Source organism: Suncus etruscus, chromosome 16 (assembly GCF_024139225.1).
Source record: "Suncus etruscus isolate mSunEtr1 chromosome 16, mSunEtr1.pri.cur, whole genome shotgun sequence".
Classification (NCBI taxonomy): domain Eukaryota; kingdom Metazoa; phylum Chordata; class Mammalia; order Eulipotyphla; family Soricidae; genus Suncus; species Suncus etruscus.
In genome coordinates this window covers 11,048,599-11,056,683 of record NC_064863.1, presented here as the reverse complement: position 1 = coordinate 11,056,683, position 8,085 = coordinate 11,048,599, and positions in this window count along the sequence as shown.

Here is an 8,085-nt window from a genome sequence, read left to right as displayed (position 1 = left end):
TCCTAACCCAGTTCTCTACTATGTGTCTTTTGATTGGAGAGTTTAGTCCGTTTACATTTAGGGAAATTATTGATAGAGAGGACTGTTGTGCAGTTGTATTGTGTGGGGTGGTTGTTGTTACAATCGGGGGTTTGGATTGTGTAATTCGTCTCTGAGTAAATCGCTTAGTATCGGCTTAGTTTGCACAAATAGTTCAAGTTCGTTCATATTTGAGAATGTTTTTAGTCTGCCCTCCCATATGAATGATAGTTTTGCTGGGTATTGGACCCTGGGTTGGAAATTTCTTTCATTCAGTCGTTTAAATATGTCATTCCACTGTCTTCTTGCTTGAATTATTTCAAATGGGAGATCTGGTTTGATTCTTATGTCTTTTCCTTTGTACTTGAGGTTTTTTTTCTCCCTTATTGCTTTCAGGAGTTCCTCTTTCTCTTTGTTTTTTGCCATTTGGATTATTATGTGTCTTGGTGTGGGTTTATTAGGGTCTATTTTATTAGGGACTCTCTTGACTTCCTGGATTTGTCCTGAATTGTCTTTCCAGAGGGTGGGAAAGTTCTCTGTTATTATCTCCCTGACTACCTGTTCTTCCCCCTTCCCTATTTCCTCCCCTTCTGGTATACCTACAATTCTTAGATTGTTTCTTTTGTCTTTATTCATTAGATATTGGACTTTTCCTTCCAGTGCTTTGCCTTTTATTTCTTTGTTGGTTTCTTGATCATTTTTTGATTGCAGTTTTCCTTCGAGTTCTTCGATGTGCTTCTCCAACTCTGTGTTTCTGCTTGTAAGGCTTGTTACTTTGTCTTTTAAATCCTTCACTTCTTTTTGTATGGAATCTCTCATGTTCTTTGACATTTCTTCTTTAATTTGGCTGATTCTTTCATCCATGGCTTTCTTATACTCGGTTGCTAGGGTTTCTTTCATCTGTTTTAGTAATTCTTGCATTTCCTTCCTCATGACCGCTTTTAGGTCTTCTTCCCATGGATCTGTGCGTTTTGGTGGACTTGGAAATTTAATAGGGTTTGTCATGTTGTCTCCAGATATTAGGGATTTCCTTGATTTACGCATAATTCTTTGTATTTAATGGTGTGTTTTGGAGTACTGTGGCTTCTAATTTCGGCCTGCTTTGGTCCCCTTCCTGAAGGTGATTCTAGAGGATGCTGTTGGGTGGGCTTGTTGAACCTGGCTCTTTCTCCTCCCCTTTGCTACCTAGAGTTCGGCCCTCCTGCAGTGGGTATTATTGCTTTTCTACTCCTTATTTCTGTCGGCGGTGCAGTTCCACTCCTGGCCACACTGGTTGCTGGCGCTATTGAGCCTAGCTCCCAATCCCCCCTCCTTTCTCTGGGAGTCAATGGAGCTCTGCCCCCTCCAAGTTTCCCTTGAAGGAGTTCCCTCAGTCCGACCCTTCAGGCTCTGCCCTCGCCCTTGGGGAGTCCCTGGTCCACTCCAGGGTCCAGGGGGGTGGACTGCCCTAGGTCACCTGCGAGTCCAGAAGGCTGGCCCTATCTCCCCCCGTCTATTTGGGTTGCTCAAGTTGCCGTTCCAGGTGCCCACCTGGGGGAAGGGACTTGCCCAAATCACTCTCGCAGGCGCTCGTGGTCCCTGGGATGTGCTGGGCTAGGCTCCCGCGTGAGGCAGCAGGGACTCACCCAGGCCTCCCAGGCTGGCGTCTGGGGTCTCCGGGGGATGTGGTGGGCTAGGCGCCCGCGTGAAGGAGCAGGGACCTGCACAGGCCTCCCGGGCCGGCGTCTGGGGTCTCCGGGGGATGTGGCGGGCTAGGCGCCCGTGTGAAAGGGCAAGGACCCGCGCAGGCCTCCCGGGCCGGCGTCTGGAGTCTCCGCGGGATGTGGCGGGCTAGGCGCCCTTGTAAAGGAGCAGGGACCCGCGCAGGCCTCCCGGGCCGGCGTCTGGGGTCTCCGGGGGATGTGGCGGGCTAGGCGCCCGTGTGAAAGGGCAAGGACCCGCGCAGGCCTCTCGGGCCGGCGTCTGGGGTCTCCGCGGGATGTGGCGGGCTAGGCACCCGTGTGAAAGGGCAAGGACCCGCGCAGGCCTCCCGGGCCGGCGTCTGGGGTCTCCACGGGATGTGGCGGGCTAGGCGCCCGTGTGAAAGGGCAAGGACCCGCGCAGGCCTCCCGGGCCGGCGTCTGGAGTCTCCGCGGGATGTGGCGGGCTAGGCGCCCTTGTAAAGGAGCAGGGACCCGCGCAGGCCTCTCGGGCCGGCGTCTGGGGTCTCCGCGGGATGTGGCGGGCTAGGCGCCCATGCAAAGGACAGGGACCCGCGCAGGCCTTTCGGGCCGGCGTCTGGGGTCTCCGGGGGATGTGCCCAGCTAGGCTCCCGCGTGAGGCAGGAGGGACTCACCCAGGCCTCCCGGGCCGGCGTCTGGGGTCTCCGGGGGATGTGGCGGGCTAGGCGCCCGTGTAAAGGAGCAGGGACCCGGGCCGGCGTCTGGGGTCTCCGGGGGATGTGGGGACAAAAGTTTTTTAACAACTTTGGTTATAATAGTCCCCAAACTGGAAGTAATTAGTAAATATATTTTACTCTATGAATGTCAAAACCAACCAAAGTGTAGCCTATCTACATCAAAGTGAAACAACTTAGAAATGAAAAGAGCATCGCATGCAGCAATCTGGATGTATCTTCAAAGAATTAGGCCCAGTGAAAAATTCCAACCCTAACATCACTACTGTAAGCTTCTGTTTAGATAACATTCTTGAGATGACATAATGATAGAAAATGGAGAACACATTATTAGTTGCCAAGGCTTGAGGAGGAGGTAGGGTCAGGAGGGAAGTGGTTTTGGCCATAAAAGGGCACGAAGAGGGATCCTGGTGATGATGGAATGTTCTGCTTCTTGACTCTGTCAACCTCAGCATTTCAATTGGAATATTGTAGTCTGGTTGTGCCAGATATTGATAGAAACTGTGTTTACAATTACCTATTATCTTCCTACAATAGCACATGTATTTAGACTTTTCTGGAAACAAGCAAATGAATTTAAAAATAAAAATAGAGCGAAAAGGATTTCTCAAATGTCATTTCCTGTTCCTGTGGAGGGTTACAATTCTATACCTTCTCTTACTAACATTTCTGTTGCCTGAGGAAAATAACAGGTGAACAACCAGCTAAGGCTAAATTGACACCATTTCCCTATGTAGAATTGGGTCAAGGGTTCACCTCAGAACTGAGCATTCAGGAGGATACTCTAAGAAATGTACAATCCAGGTCTGGCACACCAAAGCATGTTTCATTGTTATTTGTTGAATGAATGGGCTCACAGGAATTGAAGGTAGCTAGAATTGGTCACTCTGAGTTGATAATAGAATCATTAATTATTTGTTTGTTTGTTTGTTTGTTTAGGGCCACAACAATAGGGTGAAGGGCTTATTACTGGCTCTGTGTCCAGGGACTATTCCTAATATGATATAGAGTGCTGGGGATCTAATCCAGGCAAACTAGCATACTAACTTTCTGTTCTTCCCCCCACCCCCCTTAGCTTTAGTATGTCAACCCAAAGGGTGAGAACCAGCTTTTCTAGTGTGTACAAGTTAAAACTCCCCTTTCCTGTTCTCTTTTATGAAAAAAGGTTGTTTTACATAACAAATACAAAGCACTTGGCTATTCATACACCTGCCTTAGAGTAGGCATTTCAGTCAACATGCTGTTTGCTACTATCACCATCAGCATGTCTTCAGGTAACCCTAGGAAAGGTAGACTTGAGAGGAAACAGAAGAAAGGGTAGACTTATAATGGGGTAGGTCACCTGAGGGCTTTGTTCAGAATGAGATTGGAAGAGAAGCAAAGCAGGCCTTGGAGTGGGCAGAAAAGGGGTTGAAAGACTGCAAAGAGAAACTATGGCTTCCTATTTTATTGCACTATGATTGGTTTGTATTTCAAATTCTGATGCTTAAAAGTTCATCCCACTCTAGATCCCAGAATACTAAGTATGAAAGAAGTTGGGTGAAGGAGGAGAAAGACACATATGGAATGATGGAGGCAGGGACCAAGGGGTCTCAGGTGCATTGGTGGTGTTAAGAAAGGAAAGAACTAAATATCTAAGCCAGAGTCAAAAATAATGAAATCATGGGGCCGGGCGGTGGCGCTAAAGGTTAGGTGCCTGCCTTGCCTGCGCTAGCCTTGGACGAACCGTGGTTCGATCCCCCGGTGTCCCATATGGTCCCCCAAGCCAGGAGCAACTTCTGAGCGCATAGCCAGGAGTAACCCCTGAGCGTTACTGGGTGTGGCCCAAAAACCAAAAAAAAAAAAAAAAAAATGGAATCATGAGACCAAAACTTGGACAAACAAACTTAAAAAGGTGCCTGTTATGATGGCAAACTGGAGCAGGGGTTGATAGTATAGAGGATGGACTCTGAGAACCTTGGTGGAGGGAGGCTGACATTGGTGGTATTGGTGGTATTGGTCCTGAAACATCATATATCTAAAACCCAACTATGAATAACTTTTAAATCACAATGGTTTAAATCAAAAATTAAAAACCCAAAATAGCAAAAGTCAAAGCTAGCTTGATATAATAAAAAATGTTGATTCCTACGTTCTACTTCCAACAGTCTGTACCTGATAGGATTATGCACTAAAGGTACTAATGAGAGTACCTACATTGTGTCAGGATCTATGCCTAGTACTTTATCTTATTCCTGTAGAGTGTGTTTCAAGAAAGGGAATTTGCATTCCAATCACCACATACCACAGAAGTAGTGGGACGAGGTGACAAGGGATTGATTTGAAGGCCTTGGGATAAAATTGAGTTGGCATCAGTGTGGCTTTGAAGAGGAGCTTAGACTCCATAAACATCAGTTTCCTCAGCTGTAAAGTGGATTAGAGTATTTGTCGCCACAAAAATGGTTGTGAAGGATAACCTGATTTATCCCCTTCACCCCTGTAGTGCTGAGCCTGGCGACTGTCCCAATGTTGGTCTTCCTCCAACTGACGAGATCACAGACTTTTAACTTGAGTCTCAGATGCCATCACACATGTGTGCCTGGTTCACCAACCCTCTCCCTCTCTCTCTCTCTCTGCTCTCTTGCCTTGGTAGTTAACTCTTATATTTGAATTTTGTTATCTTGGCAAATCATTTGAGTACTGTGATCTTGGACACAATTGCTTTATATCTCCAGGCTCTTTGCTTATCTAAAGGAGAGCATTAATACATCTCATGGGGAGAGAGAAAGTGAGAGAGAGAGAGAGACAGAGACAGAGAGAGACAGAGAGAGAGAGACAGAGACAGAGACAGAGACAGACAGACAGACAGAGACAGGGAGAGACAGAGACAAAGACAGAGAGACAGAGACAGACTGATAAAGAGAGAGACAGAGAGAGATCTGTTCTCTAAATTCCACACCCATCATTTATTAACTGTGTGACTTCCAGGTGGTAAAAGCATTTCTCTTTGAGATACTTATATACAGAGAAGAAATGACAATTATTTTTGTCTTTCCACATTATTGCAAAGCTTAAGGAGAAGTTGAACGTAATGTCATCCCACTTCATACACCTTTCTCCTCCTCCTGCCTTTCTGTTCTTGCATTCCTCTTCTAGGAAAGTGACTGGTACGGTGGCCTACATATATAAGGGTTGCCATTATCATTATGTCCCTAGTTTTTCAAGAGCAAGAGCCTTGTGTCTGTGACTATGAGGAATCTGTAAATGATCACAGAGAATTCACTTCTGCTGCCTTTCCTCTGATTATGCAGAGAGCTTGGAGAAAATGCCTAGCAGTGATTGATTTCAGCATTCCCAGAGCCTTGACTGTGGTATCCAAGAAAGCATGAAATGAGTTCTGAGAACATTGTGTGGGAGGAGGCTGGAAGAAGTAGGAAAAAAAAGGCTAGAGCATCAAGGCCAGGTATTTCTGTTCTACCATCACCTACAATTTGTTCTCCCAACAAACCCTCAACCAATTCTACACCACCAACTAGCAGGTTCTCACACAAAAAGGACACAATCAATGAAGTCTCCACTCAGTAGGACACAGTCTACCAGGAAAGAAGTAAAAGATTCATTCCACAGTGTCAGGGATCAGTTCCACAGCTCTGCCTCAGAGGCTCATCCTGAGTCCAGGTATTATAGACCTGAGGTACCAGTGACATGTCCTTCTTTGCATTTGGCCAATAGGCTCAGACAATACTATTTACTCAACTTCATCTCTAGGAACTTGACTTTTTGTTTTGTTTTGTTTGGTTTGGTTTGGTTTTTGGGTCGCACTCGGCAGCATTCAGGGGTTACTCCTGGCTCTACGCTCAGAAATCGCCCCTGGCAGGCTCAGGAGACCATATGGATGCTGAGTTTTGAACCATCGTCCTTCTGCATACAAGGCAAACTCCTTACTACTGTGCTGTCTCTCCAGCCCCTGACTTTATTTTTTTTTTATAAATTTTATTTTATTGAAACAATTGTGATCAACAGAATTGTTCGGAGTTGAATTTGAGATATACAATATGTCAGGGCCCTTCCCACCAACAGTGTCAATCTCTCTCCATCAGTGGGCCCAGAGTGCATCTTCTACCAACACCCTTTGCCCCCTGGCCTGCCAGTATAACAGGTTCCTTTAGGTTTATATTGTTAAGGTTTAGGTGCCTTGATTCTATTAATATTGACTTTGATTTGGACATTTACCTCTGTCCTTTATTTCCCCATCGATGCATTGAGACCACTGTGACCCTGAACAAGGAATTTGACTTTTAAGTACCTTCTCTGAAGAAATCAGTGTCTGTCTTTTGGTAACTTCACTCTGGCTTCCGTTCACAATTATCAGTTAGATCATCAGTTAATTAAAGGAGGACAAAACTCAGGAAGGACAGGGCAAGGCAACGAATGACAGGCCCTCTCCAGGCGTGCTCCTCTCCCTGAGTATTCAAATGTGTGGCAACCCAGCTCTCTCTGAATCCAATCATTTCCCTTCTTGTTTCTGTTTTTTGTTTCGTTTTCTTGGGGGCCACACCCAGTGACACTCAGGGGTTACTCTTGGCTATAGGATCAGAAATCGCTCCTGGCTTAGGGGACCATATGGGACGCCTGGGGGTCGAACCACATGCAACGCACCCTACTGCTTACACTACCGCTATGGCCCCATCTTTTCCCTTCTTATTATGGAGACAACTTCATTGAGTCATGATGGAATCAATAGAACTCAGCACCTCACCTCTTAAGAGATTGAAATGAGTCTAAAAGCTCTGCTCTTCTAAGCTCTTGGTTTCTGGTTCAACCAGTTTCCAGCCTTAAACTTTCAAATGCCACATCATTAGCATAAGTTCAGAAATGGTGAAAGGGGCTTGTTGTGGATTATACATACTTCCCTCTCTTATGAAGTGGGAAATTCCAACTTTTTTTTTGGGGGGGGGGGAGAGGCCACACCCAGTGACGCTCATAGGTTACTCCTGCTGGCTACATGCTCAGAAATTGCTCCTGACTTGGGGGACCCTATGAGACGCCGGGGGATCAAACCACAGCCTGTCCTAGGTTAGCACATGCGAGGCAAATGCCCTACCGCTTGTGCCACCACTCCAGCACCCAAATTCCAATGGTTTTAAGAGCTCTCCGTGAGAAATAGAAAAAATATCAAATCTATTATCTCATTATTATAAATCACAATCAGCATCTCTCTTTCTTGGATATTTAATGCTCTTTCTTCTTTATCACAGACTATATCAAGTACTGGGGGCTGGAGTGACAGCACAGTGGGTAGGACACGTGCATTACATGAAGCCCAGGAGTGATGCCTGAGCACCACCAGGTGTAAACACCCCTCCCCCCAAATAAAGGATATATCAAGTACTTATTCTAGAAGTGGTTTGGGTGGTAAACTTTGAATTCTTTGCTCATTTCCAACCAAATGCTAATGTCAAGGTGAAATGAAAAAAAATTTTTAAAAATCAGATTATTTTAGAAGGTAGTGTTCTCCCCTAGGCACTTAAGATGACAGTTTGAGCTAACTGGATTTTTTATTTTTCAGTTGCAAAAGCCATGAAAGTGCTGGCCCAGAGACCAAAAATCCAGAACAGCAGCCAAAACTCACGTGGTGTTTCAAGGTTTTTCCCAAAAAGTTAAGGAACAATGAAATAAAAGAAAACAGTGAT